The sequence below is a fragment of the Notolepis coatsorum genome, assembly GCF_963971535.1.
Source record: "Notolepis coatsorum genome assembly, chromosome: 11".
Lineage (NCBI taxonomy): Eukaryota > Metazoa > Chordata > Actinopteri > Aulopiformes > Paralepididae > Notolepis > Notolepis coatsorum.
Window position 1 is genome coordinate 44,605,140 of NC_140175.1, and position 23,810 is coordinate 44,628,949.

Consider the following 23,810-nt stretch of genomic DNA (forward strand, 5'->3'; position numbering starts at 1 on the left):
CAGCAACTCGTCTGGATGCTGCTGTGTTGCTGATGTTGCTGCTAGACAGTACAACGTTGTGCCATCCGTTTTTGGAATAAAATACAGTTGTCGGGAACAGGTAAGCTATTCGACAGCTACAAACTCCTCTAGCCTCAACGACGAGCATCACTGTCGATTCCGTTGTGGACAAACATAGCATGTTTTAGCAATTCTCTAGTTGGAGCTGTCATGTTAGCATGGCTAGCAGACGTTAGCCAGCCCAGTGTGTGCGGGTGTGTGTGTGTGCGTGTGTGTGTGTGCGTGCGTGTGTGTGCGTGTGTGTGTGTGCGTGTGTGTGTGTTTGCAGTAACGGCCTGTCTAGGCTTTATCCAATGAAGGCCAAGCAAGCGATTTTATGTGACGAAACATTGCAATGTTATTTTTTTACCGCAGTTTGATTCCGTCGGCTTGGTAGCGACGATATACTTTGTATTAGCAAGTCATACTGGAGAAATATTTCTTAACGGAGGTAGCATCGATGCTAATGGATAGCTAGCGTAGCTAGGCTGACTAGCCTGTTCAGACCCCCTCCATCAATCGTATTACAGTAGGAGGTGATGTGTAAGTCATCTATTCTATATGATATGAAGCTCACAAGGACTTATGTGACACTTTGAATGGGCCAGTGTGTGCCAGTAATACTCCTGACACACACACACACACACACACACACACACACACACACACACACACACACACACACACACACACACACACACACACACACACACACACGCACACACACACACGCACGCACACACACGCACACACTCTGTTCCATTTCCTGAAACTCAGGTATTTCATGACAGGTGATGCCTAGGCAGCCAGTTGTCATGGTCACACACACACACACACACACACACACACACGCACACGCACACTGGAGGGTAAGTTCCCTTTAACAGTGATCAATTCAGTAGAGTGGTGAAAAGGTGTGTGTGTATCTATGCATCATGCAGGTGGAGAACAGGAGGAAAGCATGACGGTTTTATGTTTTACTTGTTGTGTTTTACACTTGGTGTGGAATCTGTGGATATAAAGATGTAGTAAACCTCGTTGGTTGTGTTCTCTAGGATGCTGTGCTCAGATCACATGACCATAATACATATATTGGTCTCAGACCAGCACTCGTACTCCTCCTAGAGAGAGAGGGAGGGGTGAAATGACAGGTGGTAACCCCACACACACACACACACACACACACACACACACACACACACACACAGCCCATCTACCATATGCCTGCCCACAGGACAAAGCAAGCCAGGTGTTTTTTTTACAGGTGGTCACAGAAGACTAGGGATGTCATGTCACTGAATGTGTTCAAACTTGATTTCGGGAAAAAAGTTGAGAACAGTCCCTAGTCTTCTGTGACCACCGTAGTGATATGGAATTTGTTAGAATTAATTATGTCCATCTGCCAATAACGCTGGATGGTGTTAGCTTTCTCAGGAAAGTCCAAGGCTTTTTGGCCTGCTTTGGTAGTCACTCTAAAGTGGTTTATGTGCTAATACTTTATTGTAGGTAGTAGTTGCTTCTGTTGGCAAACAATCTTATCTGATAATAATTTTGCCATTTGTAGAGTCAAATCCAAAACGTGGTGAGGTGCATTGGTGTTGAGACTTGAGATCTGTTCAGCAGCATGGCTTGGCCATAAGGCTTGGCTCGCTATGCTAGTTTCCGATGTTTTTTACTCTAGTCTACATGCCCTATGATGGCATGAAGCCAGGCAGCGTCTATTCTTATCCTAACGCATGTTTAACCGTGTTCGCGTTTTGCGCTCTGATTGGCCACTGACGTTTCTGGTCGCGGCAATCGTGTGACGGCAAAAAATTCGAATGTTGATTTAGAATTCGAATGCCAACGTAACGAACGAAGGTTCGAACATTCGAACGTTTGGGCTCAGCCCTAATGGCTATAATAAGGTCATTTATAGGCCTGATATTCTAATATTCTATGTGTCCGGATGGCAGAATCCAGTACTCTACAAAACCTTCTGTTTAATCATCTTTCCTTTATTCATTTGCTTAGATTTTTTGTACAAGTGATCTCACGAAGGTGCTGAATGAGCTCAGTGGCATTTTTTCATGTCTGGTCATTTTTAGCATGGTGTTATTCACTGTCAAAGATAGTAACAGACACAATATTTCTGACACTGGGAATACATTCACTGAGATCCATAGATGTCCCTAGATACCAAGAACATGCAAATGGTCCTTGTAGAAGTTGAGCAATCTTCCATTTACTTAGGTATGTATTTTTAGGCGGATTTTCAGAAAATAGGGCTTAACAGGTTAACTAGCTAACGTTTGACATTTTGGTTGATGTATATTTCCTCAGATAGCTTGTATATTTAACATTTTAATATTGGCTTCAATGGAACTGGCACCAAAGCTTGGCACCAAGCAGAGCATAGAACGCTGGTATTCTGATGTGATGACCCTTCCTTCCCTAGTTTCCTTGGTCTCCTCAGGAAGAACAGCCTGTTCTGTCCCTTCCTGTAGATGTCCAGTGTATTGTACTCCCAGGAACTTGTAGGTGTCCACTACCTCCACCTCCTCCCCTCTGATAGTGATGGGAGTTGGGGGCCTCTTCTTGCTTCGCCAGTAGTCCACCACCTACCTCCCAGCCTTAGGTCCTATCAAGTTTAACTTCACAGTGGGTTCTCAAGTTTCAAGTTTATTTGTGACATGCCTAGTTCCTTAGTTTCTTGGCTCCACGGCCTAGCAGCAGCATCCACACACACTAGTACAAAAGAAGCAATAAAAAATGTGCAGCATATTAATTAAGGGTGTGGACATTTCTCATCCTAAGTTGCATCGCGATCCGAACGTGGACGATTCTGCATTGATGCAGATGCAGTGACGGAACATAATAGATTATTATAGCTAGGGATGTCCGATATTATCGGCCTACCGATATTATCGGCCGATATCGGCATTAAAATGTGATATCGGAAAATATTGGTATCGGTTTTCAATTTTTTTTTTTTAACATTTCTAGAACCTTTATTTACCCAGGCAAGCAAGTAAGAACAAATTCTGATTTAATTTATTGTCAAAAGTATGCATAATGTTGTGTTAATTCCACAACAAGAGATATGTAATGTTAATTACCTGAAATTATTCAGTTTTTTGGGGCGGAAACCTTGCATATATCGGTATCGGTTGATATCGGTATCGGAAATTAAGAGTTGGACAATATCGGTATATCGGTATCGGTAAAAAAGACAATATCGAGCATCCCTAATTATAGCCTAAGCCTAAAGAAAAAAAAAGAAAAAAAAAGCTATTTTAGTCACAAATGCGAGTGAAACACTTGCACTGTCGAGTCTTGACTTTAGCCACACAGCACACATTTACGCATATAACGTAGAACATAACAAACTTGCGCATATTGCTGCGGTTAAAATGTGTTAAAATGAGTAAAAGTTTGACGTACATAGTACCTAGGTACTTACTGGTCACAGGAGTCTTCAATAACGTTTGGATTGTAATCCATTTTGTGAATCCATTTGTTGAAACAACATATTTCTTGGCAGACGGCTTCTGCTATGCTAAGCATGCGTAGCGCGACCTGTGTAACGTTTGTAACTTGTGTTCTGCGGGGAAAGACCGCTCATCACTGCATATTCGGCGATATTTGCGACTATTTTCCTATGCCTTGGTGTGTGTTCAGCTGACACTGTTGACACGCCCACTACGCAAAGCTAGTGCTCCGGTCACGCATCCACTCAACTCATAGAAAATACAGCATCAGGCTATTCTAAAAGCATCGATACTAATAAAATGGAGTATTGAACCGTTTTTAACAGCTGGGTATTAAGATGCTTTTCTAGTATTGGTGTATCATGCAACACTAGTAAAGACATTTATTTTGACATTCTGATTTAAGAACTTTCTAAATAAAAGAGTTAATTTATCTGACTTGCATTAATTGATGAAAAAGTAGCCATGTGCTGTGCAGTAATATAGATTATAAAATTGAGGATGTAATATATTATTGAGCTGCAACGAGATGCACCATAGAATCTAATCGACAGCTGAATTGTAATCGAATCGTGAGACCAGTGAAGATTCCCAGCTCTAATATTAATAACAAAAAACAGAATAGCATCAATTTACAGTACAAATCGGTGTGTGCAAGTCAGTATTGTATGCAAATCAGTAACGGGAACAGCGATAAAATAGCACTGGTCTTCTTAGTCACAGGCCGGTAGCCAGCCATTAGTGTTATTTGTTCATGAGTCTGACTGTCTCTGGGTGAAAAAACTGTCCAGGAGTCTGCTGGTCCGGGCCTTGAGGCTGCAGTACTGTTTGTCAGACAGCTACAGCTGAAATAGTTTGCGGTTGGGATTAGGGATGCCCCGATCGATCGGCCACCGATCGTTATCGGCCGATAATCAGTATAAATATGCGATCTGTGAATTCCGATAATGAGTCATATTCGCCGATCGCGGAAACCGATCAAGCGGAGATCTCACTTGCTGTCTGTCTCAGACACACAGGACCTGCAAACTGCCGCTGCTGCTCCTCCTCCATAGCCCCGCCCGCACCCGTGTACAGTTTGTAAACACAGAGGACTGAGAGGTGGCTCCTCTGCTCGAGTCTATAGTGCATTCGACCTGAGCTAACGTTAGCTACCTAGCTATCGTTACTGTTTAAACAAAATTACCCAGTCAACTATTCACTTTTAGTAGGCATTGTCTAACGGTATTTAGCCGGCTAGCTACTGATAGCTCCTGATATCAACAAATGCTCCAGCAAGTCTATTGGTCCATGTTGATACCTCCGTTAGCTTGCGTTAGCTGATGTTAGTTCACTGTTAAACACGAAATGTCCCATTGAACTAAAAAGTTCTGTCTTAACGTCATCTAGCCGGCTAGCAGGAACTACAGATAGCTCTTGATATCAATGTCTTATAACATTGATTCAATGCGTATTCGAGCTGAGGGCTTGCTGAATGTGATATGACCAAAGCACAGTAACGTTACCAATAGGGTCCAGCTGCAGCACAGGAGAATCCTTTTTGGAACTGGAGGCTACTAGAGTACACACAGACAGTGGAGCTGTTTGCAGATAGCGAGCATTTTGACTTGTTGCGTGGTGGCGATGTCTCGCAGATAATACAAGTACAAGTCTAATTATATAATATATATATTTTATAAAAAAAATAAAATTATATAAAATAAATTTTAATTTCTTTTTAATCAAAAACGATCGGTATCGGCCGATATGGCTCACGACGATCGGTGATCGGTATCGGTGGCAAAAAACGTGATCGGGGCATCCCTAGTTGGGATGGCTGGGATCCGACTCCTTAATAATCCTTAATGATACAGCTGGCTTGGCTGGTGAGTCGGTGTCAACCACAATTCATATATGTGATGAATAAGTTGTTTCTCAAAAATGAAGGCTTGTTTTGTAGCTGTTGAGTCAGTGTGAGAGAAGCAGAGGTTGTGTCGCTGCTCTGCCAGCTGGGATGGGATGGTTATCAGGGACCCACACAATGTCACAATGCCAATATGGGACTGTGTGCATGCTGTGTGCGTGTGTGTGCCTGTCTTTCCTCTCTTTGTGCAATGCTGCTGCTCATGACTTGCTTGTTCCAACCGCCTCTGTCTCTCTCTCCCTCTCTCTCCCTGTCTCTGTCTCTCTCTCTCTTTTTCTCCCAGCTTTGCGCATTAACTCATGACTCATCTCTTGCAACTTTAACTTTCTCTGAATCTCTCTCTCTCTCTCTCTCTCTCTCTCTCTCTCTCTCTCTCTCTCTCTCTCCAACCAACCCGATATCACTTAAACTATGTAAATAAAGTACTTATCGACCACAGGAAAAAGGTAATATAAGTAATATATTGACGTATTTATTTACAAAAATGTACAATTTGCATGTATTACAATTACAAATAAGTAATATTTGTATGAACCTTGTGCCTTTACCTCAAGACTACTGACACACTTGTCCAAACTCTAACCCTAACCTTAACCACACTGTTACCTTAAACTTACCATAACCAACAAACCATCATCATACTAGTATTGCTGTGTTTGTATAAGTGTGGGTGGGTAGCTTAGTCTAGTGGTGAGAGCACTTGCCAGTTGGTTCGACTCCCAGTCGCAGTGATTTGCTTTATACTTTTCACTTTTGCCATGTTGTCTCTGAGTCTAGTTGAAGGGGACTGAGTGATCTTGTGTGTCTCTCTCTCTCGTTGAAGGGGACTGAGTGTCTCTCTCTCCCTGGTGAGGTGCTGTTCTGCAGGACCCAGCTGGCTGCTCACAGTCACAACACCATGCTCCTCTGGGGGACAGAGAGAGAGAGAAAGGGGGATTGAGGGGGTGGATGGGGGAGGGTGGGTGAAGGGAGGGAGAGAGCAAGAGGGGGATGGGAAGAGATGAAGAGAAGCAGAGCCGTGGACAGAGAGACTTGGGCTCCAGGTGTTCTGAGTTTTACACAAGGGATTATGATGGTTACTGGATTATACATATGGTTAGACGTTTACAGTATATCACGTCAAATACACCTTGAACACACAAACAAAGCAAAAGAATAAAGAATCAAAACAATGTCCCAGTTGAATTTCTCAAGTGTAAGAAACTAAATTAGGATCCAGTTCTTCAGGTATGGATTAAGTCCTACACTTGACTACACCAGCTATGTATGAATTCTGTATAAAGTCCACACTAGAATCAAGAATCAAGAGGTTTATTTGTCACATACATACCAGGGCATACACACAGTGAAATGCGGGAGGCTTAGTCCACATGTGGCATAACAAAAAATATTGTTTGTTTCCTGTTGGTTGTCAGTTAAGGCCATGGGTAGGTAGGGAATTTATTTCATTTTTTTTTATTTTATTCTTTCCCACGGCGACTATAGATAGGGAATTTCTTTATTTAATTAAAATGTTCACAACAACATGGATGCATGTACTCTGCCAGCATGTTTAATATCCATAATACTAAAGGTTTGACTAAGATTTATATGAAACTTTATTAAAAAAAAAGAAAAAAGTATTGGATTTATTTTATATAATTTTCTTTTATAATTTTTTTTAAAACTCATAAAATATATTGGGTCGCACCTAAATCGGCAGGGTCGGTCGGCAACCGGAAACAAACCATTATTTTTTTTAGGCCTGTGTACCCATATTTTTTTTACTTAGTATTTTGTCTGCTGCGTTCAGATGGAAACAATGAAAAATTTACCTTTTCTAAAACTCTGGGTGGAGATTTCTTTCTACGTGTGGACGGGGGAAACTGGATCATCATCATTAGGGCTGCAACGATTAGTCGACGATGTCGATTATGAAAAATCGTCGACGAGATATTGTTGCGTCGATTAGCCATTAAAAAAAAAGAAAACGAAATATTATAATTATTTTTTATTTTTTTTGTACTACCTATCTTTGTGAAAGTGGCTTCTCAGCTCTGGTCCAGCCAGCTGAAGACTTCTTAGCTTAACATAACAGACCGACAGTAAGTTTGGGGGAACTAATGGGATAACTGGGGATGTTGTTTGGTCCTGACAAGAGTCTCAAAGCAACTCTGAGGTCATGCTCAATGTCCAATCTGTTCCTCTGCTCTGTCTTCAGCTGGACCAGAGCTGAGAAGCCACTTTCACAAAGATAGGTAGTGAATTTAAATTCTTTTTTATAAATATAATTGTTTTTCGATTAGTCGACTAATCGAAAAAATAATCGACATTAGTCGACTACCAAAATAGTCATTAGTTGCAGCCCTAATCATCATCATCATCATGACTTAATGGCCCCATCTGTTAGGGTAGCGTTAAACTGCAGCCCAATAGCAGAACACAAGGGAGAGATAATTGAGTGGTTTAGGTTGATTTAATATTCCAGGTGGCAATAGGGTAAACAATACAAAAATGTTCGACAGGTGTGAGCAGGAGCACTCCTCGTGCTCCACAGGAACGTCCTGGCGGGCGGTGTCTATGAGGCAGCGTAGGCCGGCAGCGGGTGGTCCTGGGCACAGGGAGAACAGAGGTTAGAGCAAGGCAGGGATTTAGACAGAGCAGCAAGGTAGGATACGTCCTCGTACCTAGGTAGGTATAGCAACACTCGGACGGTGAGTGGCAGGTCAGGACCCGCAGGACTCTTATCAGAGCTGGTGATGGCCTCAGGTGTGCAGATAGCCGAGTCCTGACAGCATGTGAACACCTTGACAGGAAGCTGCCCATATAAGGGCGTGGAAGCAGGGGGATAGAGAGAGGCTCTGGCTGTGATTTGACACCATCCAGGGCTTGACATTAAGGCTTACAGTCCTATTGTCCGGGACCAGTAAATAAAATGGTCGGACAAGCATAATACAATTGAACTTGTCCGACTGGACAAGTAAAAAAAAAAAATATATATATATTCCCCAAACGAATAGTAACGTTATTCCATCTGATCAGAAAGTGCCTGTCTCACAGTGTCACACTGGAAACTCTCAATCTCTGTACGTCAATATTACTTGTCCTGGACAAACGGCGAGCGTCTTCTGAGTGCTCGCTTAGTTGACACTTGACACTGACAGTAGCACGAGACCCGCAAAAATATCAGAATGTTTAATAGAATGTTTAATAAAAGTTGGTTGTTTAGTTGTAACCTGTTGATCTAATGTGCCTATTGTTAAAAGAAATTATTTCAAATAAAAATATAATTATTTATTTGAATGGTGTTATTTATGGCAATAACAACTATAACATAATATACCGTAATAACAACTATACAACTATAGGTGTAGACCAGGGTTTAAGCCCTGGTCGTCAAGAGAGAGGGGAGATGAGAAAGATGAGCTGGTGCTGATGGGGAGTGAAGATGAGCTGGAGGACTGATCATACAGTATACCCCACACACACAAATGCACACACACTGTGTTTAAGTTATCAAATCATAATAATTGTCCAAATCTCTTGTCGGTTTCATTTATTTTTTAATAGGCCTTTATTTTCACAAGTACATTTCGGACAAGTAAGTTTAGCTTTCGGACAAGTAAAATATCTGAGCCGAAAAAGTTAATGTCAAGCCTTGCCATCCACACGCATACAGATTTTTATTTTAAACTTAGGCCTTGTCCAGACTAAAACGATTTTGATCTGTTTCGTTTTCGTTTCGTTTGAAGGTTTCCGTAAAAACGAAAACGTCTCAAGATAATAAGTGCATGGGCGGCTAGGTGGCGCAGTGGGCAAGGCGCTCGCCACCAACGCAGGAGATGCTGGGTTTGAGCCCAGCTCTCGGCATTGCTACCAGCTTGGCTGGTCGTTCATCATACTAATACAATTGGCAGTATTAGGGGGTGGGAAGCTGGTGGGTGGGGATCGGACGTTGTGGACAGCGACTCCTACAGGTTGGTTGGTGCACCTGCGCAGTAGAATCAGGAAGCGACGAGGGCGGCGTGTCCCTCCCACGCAGACCCTTGCCGCTGAGAGATCGCGCTGTGCAGGTGAAAAGATGCGACGGCTGCCTCCTCGAGTACCGGAGGGGACACGTGATGCAAGGCACACGCATACAGATTTTTATTTTAAACTTAGGCCTTGTCCAGACTAAAACGATTTTGATCTGTTTCGTTTTCGTTTCGTTTGAAGGTTTCCGTAAAAACGAAAACGTCTCAAGATAATAAGTGCATGGGCGGCTAGGTGGCGCAGTGGGCAAGGCGCTCGCCACCAACGCAGGAGATGCTGGGTTTGAGCCCAGCTCTCGGCATTGCTACCAGCTTGGCTGGTCGTTCATCATACTAATACAATTGGCAGTATTAGGGGGTGGGAAGCTGGTGGGTGGGGATCGGACGTTGTGGACAGCGACTCCTACAGGTTGGTTGGTGCACCTGCGCAGTAGAATCAGGAAGCGACGAGGGCGGCGTGTCCCTCCCACGCAGACCCTTGCCGCTGAGAGATCGCGCTGTGCAGGTGAAAAGATGCGACGGCTGCCTCCTCGAGTACCGGAGGGGACACGTGATGCAAGGCTTCGTCCACATTGCAGCCGGCTTGTGGGAGGCATGGCCTAACAACGTTCGAGACAGGGGAGGGTAGAATTGGACAATACGAAATTGGGGAAGGGAGAAAAATAGAAAATGGGGAGAAAAAGTAGATAAAAAAAAAAGATAATAAGTGCATGCCACAAATTTACAAAATAAATGTCTTTCCTGTTTCTTTTATTTTGAAAACCCCCGACCGGAAGTGTTATAGTGTCTGTTGCTAGCAGCTTAACTTGTGTCGGCCGTTTGTGTGCTTTTCGAGCTAACGTAACGTCATTCGTTTCCAAAGGAGAGGAGAGAAAGACCGCGGCTCACATGCAGCTCAAACTACCTGTTGGAATAAATTAATTGATTGATGTTTAACTTGTCCCTGTGTGTGTCCAGTCATTTCGACTAGAAAACGTTGTATTTAACGTTACCTTTACCTTAGGATACCACTGTCTATTGTATTTAGTTGGTTAGCTATTTAGCTAATGTGGATAGCATTTTGAATAGCATCAATGCTAGCTGGCTGGCTACAGCTTTATTTACTAAATTATGGAGGCTTTTAATCATCAAGGTAAGAGAGGATTTGTCATGATCAACTGAAGGCGTATGCTATGGAACAATATGTGCTTGGGTTTTCAGTAAAAGGCCAGCTATGTGACGCTAATTATTTAGCTAATATTGATAGCATAGCTTGCTGGCTACAACTCAACACCATGCCATGGGGATACTATTTACTAAATTATGGAGGCTTTTTAATCGTCAAGGTAAGAGAGGATTTGTCATGATCAACTGAAGGGGTATGCTATGGAACAGTATGCTTGGCTACTACTTGGGTTTTCAGAAAAAGTACATTTAGCTGTAAAAGCCTGATCAAGCTCTGTAACACTGTTAAGGGAGCTGTCAATCTGTTGTCGACGGTGGTTGGTGATGTTTGGCTGAGTTTGCACATGCGGGTAAGGGAGAGGTGGGCTATGCATCATCGGTTCAGGAGAAGACGTGTATCGCTTAGTTGTAAAGATGGTGACGCAGTGGGGGGCGTCTTCAGAATTGCGCACTCTGGGAGCTGGTATCAGAAAGTACCGTCTTCAGGCTGCCAGAACGCAGTTCCGTGTGGCAGAACGATGCAAACGATCAAATACTTTGCCTAAAAGTAAAACGACCAAAATCGTTTTAGTCTGGACAATGGGCTGGACATTTATATCACGGTATAATTTGAAGCATAGACGGTAACGGTATATATCACTAGGGATGCCCCGATCGATCGGCCACCGATCGTTATCGGCCGATAATCAGTATAAATATGCGATCGGTGATCGGTGATAATGCTTTATTTTCGCCGATCGTCAAAACCGATCGAAAAACATGATCCAATTATTAGCGGAGATCTCACAGTCACTGCTGACTTCTCTCTCAGACACACAGAGCTGCTTGCAGCGTACGGCCCCTCCTCCTCCCCAGCCCCTCCTGCACTCATGTAAACAAGAGCCTCGCAGTCTGCTATAGTCTGGTGCATGCGACGTGAGCTAACGTTGGCTGCCTACCTACCGAGCTAACGTTACTGTTTAAACTAAATGACCCAGTGACTACATGAGGCATTGTCTAACGTTATCTAGCTGGCTAGCTACTGATAGCTGCTGATATCAACAAATGCTCCAGCAATAGTCGAGTGCATTACCTCCGTTGACTCGGTAACTCACGTTAGCTCACGTTAGCTCTAAACTAAATAGTTCACTGATGCGTTGTCTTAACGTTATCTAGCCGGCTAGCAGTAGCTACAGATAGCTCCTGATATCAATGTCTTATAACATTGATTCGATGCATATTCGAGCTGAGGGCTTGCTGAATGTGATTTATACCAATAGGGTCCAGCTGCAGCGCCGGAGAATCCTGTCCGTAGCTGGAGGCTACTCGAGTACACACAGTGGACAGTGGAGCTGTTTGCAGATAGCGAGCATTTTGACTTGTTGCGTGGTGGCGATGTCTCGCAGATAATACAAGTACAAGTCTAATTATATAATATATATATATTTATAAAAAAAAAGCCGATATGGCTCAAGACGATCTGTGATCGGTATCGGTGGCAAAAAACGTGATTGGGGCATCCCTATATATCACGGTATATTCATTTATCTTAATTTTTTTTTTTTATTCTTCTGAAGGGGTAAACACTGGTATGGCAGCTATTACTATAATCTTGTATTACTAGGACATATTTCACATAGTACAGAGGTATATTAACCCTTTCACTGCCACGCTTATGTACATCCTTATACCATCCTCTGCCAGCTCTATTTGTCTATGGAGAAGTTCCCCTTCTTTGCAGGGCTATAACTGTTTAAATTGTATTGCTAAATTGACATTACTATGGCCCATTCAACATCAATTATCTATCGTTCAGGATGTAGGAACGTTTTACTTTTTCATTCACATATTCATACTAAAATACGGTCTAAAGTATAAATATGTTTTTATCGTTTTCTGCAGCATTCTGCAGAACGTGATTTATAGCCCTAAATGCATTATATTGATGATCAAATACAGTTTGATAGCGATCAGCGCCGGATAAAAAATGTCAAATGGACGTGCTTCTAGAAGTTACTACTTATCATCTGATGTTGACCGGATGGGGGGGGGGGGGGGGGGGGGGGGTCGTTTATAATTCCGTGGCCAACGTTAGATGATTCATGTGGTGTGGGTGATATGATCATTAGAGCAGTTTGTATCGAACACGGTAAAAATAAACGCTGAAACTTACCCCAGTCTCCTCGGGCCGTTGGGCGATGAGCGTGGAGCAAAAAGATTCCTATTATGGGATGTTGAAATATGCGATCCATCTCCAGGTTGTATAATAGTATATACGTCCAAATCATGTTGTTTATCGAGTTATTGGTAACGGATCGCTATCCATTGTGTCGCGCTCGAGTCCCGGGACCTATAGCGAGTGATCGGACCGAATTTGGATGAGCACCACTTTCCGTTTCCGGTTTCCGGTTTGGGCGATCCGCCGATCGGCCACCAGATGGCGCTCTTGAACCGTTGGAGAGTTGAGAGGGGATCAACAGTATATCTCAAGTCTCCGTGGGAGAAATATGATTGCGATCACAGATTTTTTAAATATTGATCTCAATGACGTGTTACGGCGTCATTGGCAGAATTAGCATGGCGGGGAATGACGTGTTAAGGCGTCCTTGGCGATTATAGTGTTAAGAACATTTATTGTGCAAAACTGCAATAGAAAAATGCAAAACCTTTTCTCAAGTGTCTGCGGGCAGGTAACGCGTATCTTGGATCCAGTGCTTTGACCATGTCTTTAAAGCCTGTTTGATCGACAGTTTGAAAAGGAATCATGTCCTTAGTTACACAAGTAAACAGTGACTTGATTTTATTTTATTTTATTTTATTGATTGATTAAAAACACACAACAAGGATCCAAAGGATAACATGAGAGAGGAAAACCCTTATTTCCATCATGGTCCCAGGGCTGTTAGGCCACAACAAAAACACGACAATAACACAAAACACATACATTTAAAACATTAGAAGACTAACCTATAGCTAAAATTGTATACCCCACAATAACTAAAAACTGATTGGAAACCCATTCAAACTATAGGGGGCTATTCCTCTATTCTGTCCATGAGCCACTTCCTGACGCTTCTCTTGAAGCTGTGGAGGCTCGAGCTCTGCTTGATGGGGATAGGCAGCTTGTTCCAATCCTGGGCTCCAGAGAAAGTAAGGGAGCACTGGCCCAGTTTGGATCGGAAAGAAGCAGGCTTCAGGTTTGCTATTCTTGCTCTAGTTCTGTGGTTGTGGGATTCGTTGACCGGGGTGAAGTAGTTCTGGAGGTATCTAGGGCAGCGTTTCCGTTAGCCGGTAATTACCGGTATTTGACCGGCAAAATCTGTTGAAGTCCGACATATTTTATCTCTCCGGTCTTAATGTCCGGTGAAAATAATTCCCTGAGTCTAAGCACAATTTGATTATTTGAATTGTATTAAAATAGGCTAAAATTAAATAGCCTATGCGATGAACAAAACGATCATTACATTTGTTTCCTCGTTGCTTCTAATAATGACAACGACGTTGTCAGCGAGAGCTTAGTGCTGGGTGTGCGAACTTTTGTAAAGCTGCAGAGCCAGAGCAACATCAGCACAATGCAGTATTCCAGCAGTACTCCATTTTCAGCCAATGTTGGGTGGGGGGCGCTGCTGTGCGGTTCCCAGAAAAGAGCCAATAACAGCGAAATCAGCTTCTCTGCAGCGCCATACTCTTTGCAAATAAGTCGTTGCGAGGTGGAGAGAGTCGTCACGCAAACCACGATAATGTTGCCGTCTCTCTGCTTTCTCAGTTCTTCGCTTGATATAATTAATACAAATGTCCAATATAACGGAATTCGTTAGCTCATAAAAATGTGATTATAACAGACTGCTGTTTAGTGTCGGACCGACTGCCCACATACGCGGTCTATTTTATTTCAAGTCAGCAGCAGCACGGAGTATCGAGGGACTTATTTTATTTGGAATATATTAATTAATGACTGTATACGCAAAAGTAGCCTAGTTTTAAGTAATAATATTATAAATCTACATGCCTTGAGGATGACATTCTTTATATAGCCTGCCTATCAATTGTTTTAAAGCTCAATAAACTATGACCGGAATTAATCTCATTTGTCCGGTAGATTGAAATCTTGCAGGTCACGGAGACCGGCAACAATTTTTTCTAACGGAAACCCTGATCTAGGGGACCTTTGGTTTATAATATTGTGCACTATGTTCAGTCTGAGCTGGGTAACTCTGGCCTCCACAGGAAGCCAGTTTAGCTCCTGAAAGTGACTCCTCCCTATGTGGGTGCGAGGGCCAAGACCCATTACCACCCTTACCAGCTTATTTTGGGAAACTTGAAGCTTCTTTTTTATGGTCACTGTCAGGCCCTCGAACCAAGACATGCTACCATAGTCAAAGTGGCAGAGTACTAGGCTATTTGCTAGTAGCCTGAGCCCTGAGGCTATCTCTGCCAAGGAGGTTGGCTTTCCTAGCTAGGTACCTGGTGCGGGCGTTGACTTTGCCCAGTACTTGGGAGACCATAGCCTCCCCATCTAGGCTCCCGTCTATCATACAGCCTAGATACTTCGCTTTTTTTTTTGCTGTTTTAGGTTACAGCTTCTAACTGGATGTTAAACTCCCGTGCTTTCCTGAGCTTGGGCTTGGAGCCCAATAGTACTGCCTCTGTCTTACCTAGGTGAAGAGAAAGCCTGTTGTCCGAAAGCCAACTGCTGACCCCTGCAAGTTCTTCTCCTAGCATCTGTTCTAGTGTGTTCTGATCCTTGTGTGAGACTAGCATGGCTGAGTCGTCTGCAAATAAAAACAAGTTACACGAGCATGCTGCTGACATGTCATTTATGTACAGTAAAAAAAGGAGCGGTCCTAGCACGCTTCCTTGTGGGACCCCACATACAATGGGCTTGGCCTCTGACATAGTGCCACTGACCTCAACCCGCTGCACCCTATCAGAAAGGTAGGAAGAGAACCATCTGACCACTGTCTCAGACATACCCAAGGCCTTAAGCTTGGAGAGCAGTACTGTGACAGCGTTTGTTATGTCGGTCCACCGCTGGCTTTTTTTGTCGTTAACTTAAAACGTAAATAATAAAAAATAATCAAATTATTCTGTTACAGCTGCTGAGCTATACTATAGCTAATGTCCATCAATATCTTCCTTTTTAATAAAATAGGTTCAAGAATCGAATCAGGATAATTGTTAGCAGAGAGAGAGAGAGAGAGAGAGATAGAGAGAGGGAGGGAGGGGGCTGCTAGAGTGGAGCTAACGTTAACGTTAACGTGTAGGCTACATCAACAGGCTGCTATGAGTGGAGCTAACGTTAGCTTTCTGAGTCTACATCAACAGTTAACATTACATAAGGTTTTAGCGCGACATGGGCATTCCAGAATGGTGAGGATGCAAAGCATGTTAGACCATTGGACTCGTCGCAGAGTTTACATTATACATAGAAACTGTGCGTTGTCACACAGCCTTCAAACGCAGGGCGGAAGAGCTAGTTTGCTTCTATAATTGAAGGTCCGCTCTGCTCTGTGTCTATTATGAAATGACAATTGCGCATTGACACGCCCACTACGCGAAGCCTCTGTGCTCCTAAATAATCTTTTCCAGTTCGCACATATCTATTTTTAGGGGAAAATACGAGTGAAATAGTCGCACTGTCGAGCCCTGGCTGTGGTTACGTCACGTCATTGCTATTTTAGAGCTGCTCTACCGGTTACAAGGTATAGTCAAAATCCATACCGTAGCGCAAATTCATACCGTTTATACCGTCCGGTCCACCCCTACTGGACATGGCCTTAGTATTTTCTCTGCGTTTCTGGCTTCCCGTCCCCATGAAAATGGCGGAGAAACTGAGTTTTAGGACATGCCATCAGGTCAGTTTGATCATGAGTGTTTTTGAGTTGGTGTGTGGACAGAGAGGTTTTCTAAAACACTGTTGTTGTGGACGGGAATCTTTTTGAAAATGTGTGATTTTAGAAATATCTGTGTTCCACCACAGTTACTCGGAGCATAACATAACTAGTTTAAAGTCATTACTAAGACATTTAATTTGACACCTAGCCTAGGCATGTGTAACCTTGTAGCTAGTAGGGATGGGCATTTTCCAAAATCGATTGATCGCATGATGTACTCGAGTAGTGATCGATTACTCGTGGAGGAAAACGCTGTACAAAATAAACGTCTTTTCCGGTGTTTTAGACTTTGCTCTTTTATTTTGAAACCCCCCGACCGGAAGTATTGTTGTTTATCGCTAGCGGAACCTATCTATGAGCGGCCAAATTGTGTCGTCCGGTTCTGTGTTTTTGAGCTAACGCTAAAACAATTTCTTTTTTTATCCACTTTTTCTCCTTATTTTCTATATATATTTTTCTCCCATCCCAATTTTGCTGTTTCCAATTCTCCCCTCCCCTGTCTTGAACGTTGCTTGCATATGCCACCCACTGGTCGGTTGTAGGGAGGATAGAAGCCTTGCATCACGTGTCCCCTCCGGTACACGAGGAGGCAGCCTGTCACATCTTTTCACCTGCCAGCGCGGACTCTTATTGGCGAGGTGTAACGTGTGGGAGGCTCACACTACACTACCCCCGCCATTTCCTGTCTCTGCTGTGCAGGCGTCCCCAACCGACCTGTAGGAGTCGCTGTCCACAACGTCCAGATTACCACCCATCGACTTCCACCCGCTAACTCTGCCAATTGAGTTAGTATGACGACTGAGAGGATAGGATAGGACTAGAGAGGAAGTCGTCTGGGGCAGAGAGGAGAGAGGGCTGGACTAGAGAGGAAGTCGTCTGGGGCAGAGAGAGGGAGAGGGGCTGGACTAGAGAGGAAGTCGTCTGGGGCAGAGAGGGGCTGGACTAGAGAGGAAGGCTGTGTGACAACTGACAAGGCAGCCATTATAAGCCTTCTGAAACAGACAGCTAGTCAGGGAAACAGAGCAAGACGTCTCGTGTGTGTGTGTGTGAGAGAGAGAGAGAGAGAGAGAGAGAATGAGAGGTGTGTGTGTGTGTGTGTGAGAGAGAAAGGGAGGGTGTGTGTGTGAGAGAGAAAGGGAGGGTGTGTGTGTTTACCAGTGTGATACAGCAGCAGCTTTTGTGTGAGGAGGCTTCGTGGGATCCAGCATGAAACAGCAGGGCCTAACAAAATAAATGTTTTGGTTCCTGTTGGTTGTCAGTTAAGGCCATGGGTAGGTAGGGAATTTATTTTATTTTATTTTTTCCCACAGCGACTATAGGGAATTTCTTTATTTAATTAAAATGTTCATGACAACATGGATGCATGCACACTGATGAAGGCCGGATGGCTGAAAATGTTTTGTGCGTATTAAAATAAAAACGACTATCTTCGAGTGTGGTCCCTACTCCATTTTTTGTGACTTAATTAATGTTGGACTACGCACCTGTCTGAGCGCAGTGGTTGCACCTGTCAACACAGTCAATGGGAGTGATCCTCCATGGCGGGTGGCATGCCCCAGAGATTTGACATCAGATTCCCACAATTAAACACCCACTAAAACGGTCTGTTCAGGCGATCATTTGCATTTGTGTAGCCTGGGTCAAATAGCTCAAATTACAGTCGGCCCACTTTGACATAGACCTTCTTGTTGAATCAGGTGTGCTGGTGGTGGAATTGAACAAATACATGGAACGGCTGGGGTGCTTCGAGGAGAGGATTGGGAAGCACTGGTCTAACATGCTTTGCATCCTCGCCATTCTGTTGATGTAGCCTCAGAAAGCTAACGTTAGCTCTACTCCTAGCAGCCTGTTGATGTAGCCTCAGCAAGCTAACGCACTCCTAGCAGCCCTCTCTCTCTCTCTCTCTCTCTCTCTCTCTCTCTCTCTCTCTCTCTCTCTCTCTCTCTCTCTCTCTCTCTCTCTCTCTCTCTCTCTCTCTCTGCTAACAATCGTGATTCGATTCTTGAACCTATTTCATTCCAAAGGAATATAATGATGGTTTGATTGATTAGCTATACTATAGTATATAGCTCAGCAGCTGTAACAGAATCATTTTTTATTTATATTTTTTTTAATTTGTTTCAACAACGGCAAAAATAAGCCAGCGGTGGACCGACATAACAAACGCTGTCACTGTTTACTTGTGTAAGGACATGGTTCCTTTTCAAACTGTCGATAGAAAGGGCTTTAAATATATGGTCAAAACACGATCCATGATATGCGTTACCTGCCCGCAGACACTTGAGAAAAGGTTTTGCATTTTTCTATTGCAGTTTTGCACAATAAATGTTCTTAAAATACCTCTGTACTATGTGAAATATGTCCTAGTAATACAAGAGTACAGTAATAGCTGCCATATCAGTGTTTTACCCCTTCAGAAGCATGTATATAGACATTTTAAGATAAGTTAATATACCGTGATATATACCGTTACCGTCTATGCTTCAAATTATACCGTGATATACATTTTAGACCATACCGTCCAGCCCTAATGTGATACACAGTTGTCAGGGACCCCTTTCTTTCTACTGTGTGCTATATCACCAAACTAGTGAAATTACTAAATTACTAACTAAAACATTGGATACCTTTTTAAAATAAACAATGGCTTGACCTACGTCAGGGCTATTCAACTAAATTGTTCAGGGGGCCACATTGTCAGAAACCCAAGGGGCCAGGGGCCGGACTGCCACGGCGCCTCCCCGTGCTATGAATATATGTACACTTGACACAACACGCAACCACATTTTCACAACTTTTATTTAACTACATTGCAAAAGTAGTATACTTTTCAAAAAAAGTGCTTCATTTATGTGCCACATCTGCAACATCTCCTGCAGAAAGTGCTTCATTTATGACTGTGCAACAACTGCAACATCTCCTCTTCAACATTTCAATATAAAAATAAAATAAAAAACAAACAAGTGCATGATGTGCATCTGAACATTCTAACATCAACACTTGAACAAAAAAACACATTTATAGTGCAGCTGAGCTTATGAAAAAGTGCTTCATGTCTGTGCAACAACAGCAAATCACAGCATCTTATTAGCACTTATTGTCCACTCTTAACTCTCAAACATCAGGGGGGTGGGGGGCAGACAGGCCTAGCCTACATACACACATCTAATGAGAGCGATTGCACTTCTTTGACTGGGCAATGGCAGAGAAAGAGGGTTCATAGGAAGTGAGGGCTACCCGCAAACAGTGATGCAAATGCTCATTTGTCAAGGAGGCACGTTGCTTGTTTTAATGGCATTCATGTGAGAGAAACTGGATTCACAGGTGTATGTTGAGCCAAACATTGTTAGCACAGATATTGCCAGCGTTTTTATTTTGGGGAATGTCTTGACATGAATACACTTTATCCAAAATGTTGTGGTGGATTCATTCTCAAGTGCCTGCTTCAGAGCAGATGATGCTTGCATGTCAATTATTTCAAGTTGCAGGAGACCTTCATCAATGTGAAGTGATGCAAGGAACTCTTGTCCTTTTGTGGAAATAGCAGCTACATTGGCAAATGGGTTGCTCACAAAATGCATCAATTCTATGGACATGTCAAATTCATCAAATCGAACGTTTTCCCTCAATTTATCAATGAAATCTGTCATTAATTGAGTGACTTTTGGCTCAATTGTGCGTGTTAACGTTGACATGAAAAAAAAAAAAGTAAAAAAAAAAATAATAATAAAAAAAAAAAATAATAATAATTAATTTATTTTTATTATCATGTAATCTTTGGCGGGCCGGTCAGAATCATCCCGCGGGCCGCCAGTTGAATAGCCCTGACCTACGTTGTCGAGTTGGCTGGCAAAGTGATAGGTGTCCCACAGACCCCCCCCACCTGCATGTTGACCAGCATGTTCTTCGCAAGGTCTGCGTTTGACTGCATTCATTTAAGACACCTCCTTAACTCTGAGTTAGGGGGCTTTCCCACTCACTGCTCTGTGTCGAATCAGAGCCGGCTCGCATCAGAAAAGGGTGTGTCTGTCTGAGTGAGAACGCTGTCCCCCGTCCCCGCCCCCCGCTGATTCGTCCCCGGGGGCGCTGAACATGGACCGCTGAAATAGGTGGTCTCAGGTGCGCGCTGAGTGGGGGCGGTTAGGCCTGGCAGTTTTGTTTGCCATTGCTATGTCTATACATTGTTCAATGCATTTATTTCTATAGACCAGTGGTGCCCAACCAGTCGGCCGTGGTCGACCAGTAGATCAATGACATGCAATATAATTGCCACAAGCGATGGGATAATGTTAGCTTCTGAACAGGCTAGCTAACTAGCGTTTAGCCGTTAGCCATTGCTGTATACTAGACTCTCCTCTCAGCCGTCGATTGTGTGTAACCAGGGAACAAAATTAACGTTTTGGCTTACCAGCCAAGGTGGCTGGTAGATTTAAAAAACTACCAGCCAGGCAGATTTTTTACCAGCCAAAAATGATAAATAGCTTTTTGGTATATCGCCATGTGTAGGGCTGCAACTAATGACTATTTTGGTAGTCGACTAATCTGTCGATTTATTTTTTCGATTCGTCGACTAATCGAAAAACAATTATATTAAAAAAAAAATATATATATATATATATATAATTTAATTTTTATTTTTTTTGCACTACCTATCTTTGTGAAAGTGGCTTCTCAGCTCTGGTCCAGCTGAAGACAGAGCAGAGGAACAGATTGGACATTGAGCATGACCTCAGAGTTGCTTTGAGACTCTTGTCAGGACCACACAACATCCCCAGTTATCCCATTAGTTGCCCCAAACTTACTGTCGGTCTGTTATGTTAAGCTAAGAAGTCTTCAGCTGGCTGGACCAGAGCTGAGAAGCCACTTTCAAAAAGATAGGTAGTGCAAAAAAAAAGAAAAAAAATATATAATATTTTTTATTATTTTTTTTAATGACTAATCGACGCAACAATTCCTCGTTGACGATTTTTTATAATCGACGTTGTCGATTATGTCGACTAATCGTTGCAGCCCTAGCCATGTGTTATTATTACTATATAATACTCTCATATGCAATTTTCAATTAATATAATAAACAACATATAAGGAATATTAGCATCATTTTGAGTGGACTGAAGGAATGAGTCAGTGTTAATAGTTTAAAATACAGATAATTTATTAAAACATAATTTAGTGTAGGGCTGTCCCAAATACCATTTTACAGGCTTTGAATACTCCTTGGTGTTTCCGAATGCGTATTCGAATACTCAAAAACACTATTAAAAACAATAAGATTAAGGGCGGTCAGGTGGCGTAGCGGAGATTGCGCTCGTCACCAATGCAAGAGGCTGCGGTCTCAACTCCCGGAGTCAGCATTGCCTCTGGCTTGGGCTGATCGCTATACTAACCCGTTTGGCTGGGTTAGGGGGAGGGAAGTCACGGGTGGGGATCTGGCGTTGTGGACAGCGACACCTACAGGTCAGGTCTGGGCGCTTGCTCAGCGGAGGCAGGACTTGATGAAGGCAGCGTGACCTCCCACACGTTACACTTCACCAATGAGAGTCCTCGCTGCCAGGTGAAAAAATTGGCACAATGACTAAATTGGGACGGGGAGAAAACAGAGAAAAATCTGAGAAAGAGAGGATACAAAAAAAGAATAATAATAATAAGATTAACATTTCATAATTAACCAATCAATCACAAATCAAGTGTTGGCTACCATTCTGTTCTATCCAGTAGCAACCCGAGACCGTCACGTCAAATTGCGTTGGCAACATGCATTCTGATCACAGTTGTACTACCAGTATGCTTCTGCGTATAGACAATTGTGTGTACAACTACATCCACACGGGGAACCGGTCTTTTTCGTTTTCATTAAATTTTTTTTTACACAAAGCGGACATTTACGCATTTAACGTAGAACATTTGCGCATATTTCTCCAGTAAACATTTGTATTTGTAAAGTTTAGATGTTCGAGAATCATTTTTTTTTATACATTTCTTTTTTTAATTAATCTTTATTTAAATTTTTTTATGTTGTGGGACTTGTACACCACTTTGTTCAACTTTGTCAGTGCTATAAAGTTTAAACCTTTTTAAATCTTAGACAAACAAAACACTTTGCTTTCATGAAATATTGTAAGCCGTCATTTGAGGCTTTATAAAAGCAGCACAATGAACACAAATCTGTCAGTGCCGAGTCCGACCTCATCTTAAATAACAAACAGCATTGCTTGTTGTAGTTAACACTTTGATCGCCATGGTTAAATTCATAATTTACCATCCCTAGCCAGCTCTATTTGTCTATGGAGAAGTTCCCCTTCTTTGCAGGGCTATAACTTTTTAAATTCTATTGCTAAATTGACATTATTATGGCCCATTCAATGTCCTATATCCATTGTTCAGGGTGTAGCAACGTTATACTTTTTCATTCACATATTCATACTAAAATATGGTCTAAAGTATAAGTATGTTTTTATCGTTTTCTGCAGCTTTCTCCAGAACTTGATTTATAGCCCCAAATGCATTATATTGATGATCAAATACAGTTTGGTAGCGATCGGTGCCAGATAAAAAATTTCAACTAAAGGTACTTCTAGAAGTTACTACGTATGATCTGATGATGACCGGATGGGCGGGGGGTCGTTTATAATTCCGTGGGCAACGTTATATCATTCACCTAGTGTGGGTCATATGATCATCAGAGCAGTTTATATGGAACACGTTAGAAAATAACGCTGGATCTTACCGTATCTTCCTCAAGCCATTGGACGATCAGCTTGGAGTAGACAGTTTTCGATTATGGGATGTTGATCTAGATGAACCATTTCCAGGTTGTATAATACTATATACGTCCAAATAACGTTGTTTATTGAGTTAGGGCGAGCGATTGATTATCCAGTGTGTCGAGATGGAGTCCGGCTAACGATCGCAAGTGCCCGGACGAAATATGGATGAGCACTTCCTGTTTGGCGCGTCACTTCCTGTTGGCCGATCTGCCGATCGGCCACCAGATGGCGCTCTTGAACCGTTAGAGAGTTGAGTGGAGATCAGCAGTATATCTCAGGACCCCGGAGGAGAAATATGATTTCGATCACAGATTTTTGAAATATTGATATCAAAGACGAGTTACGGCGTCTTCGGCAGAATGAGCATGGCGAGCAAAGACGAGTTACGGCGTTCCCGGCGATTAAAGTGTTAACAAAGATAGGCAGAGTTGATTTGGCAAAAAAAAATTAAATTATAATAGAATTTTATTTTCATATTCGAATCCCATGCCCATCGAACGAAGCTTTGAAGTATTTAAGACAGCCCTATTGGATGGTAATCAATATTGTGAATACATTTGTTGAAACAACATATTTGTTGGCAG

At 42.7% G+C, this 23,810-nt stretch overlaps 1 protein-coding gene across 1 annotated transcript in view; it reads left to right on the forward strand.

The window, feature by feature from the left end:
- The window catches only part of rabgap1 (RAB GTPase activating protein 1), a 461,466-nt gene continuing 437,656 nt past the window's right edge, over nucleotides 1–23,810 (forward strand). The window contains exon 1 of the mRNA XM_084325096.1: nucleotides 1–100. The gene's annotated coding sequence lies outside the window, so the exon portion shown is untranslated. The remainder of the gene's footprint in view (nucleotides 101–23,810) is intronic.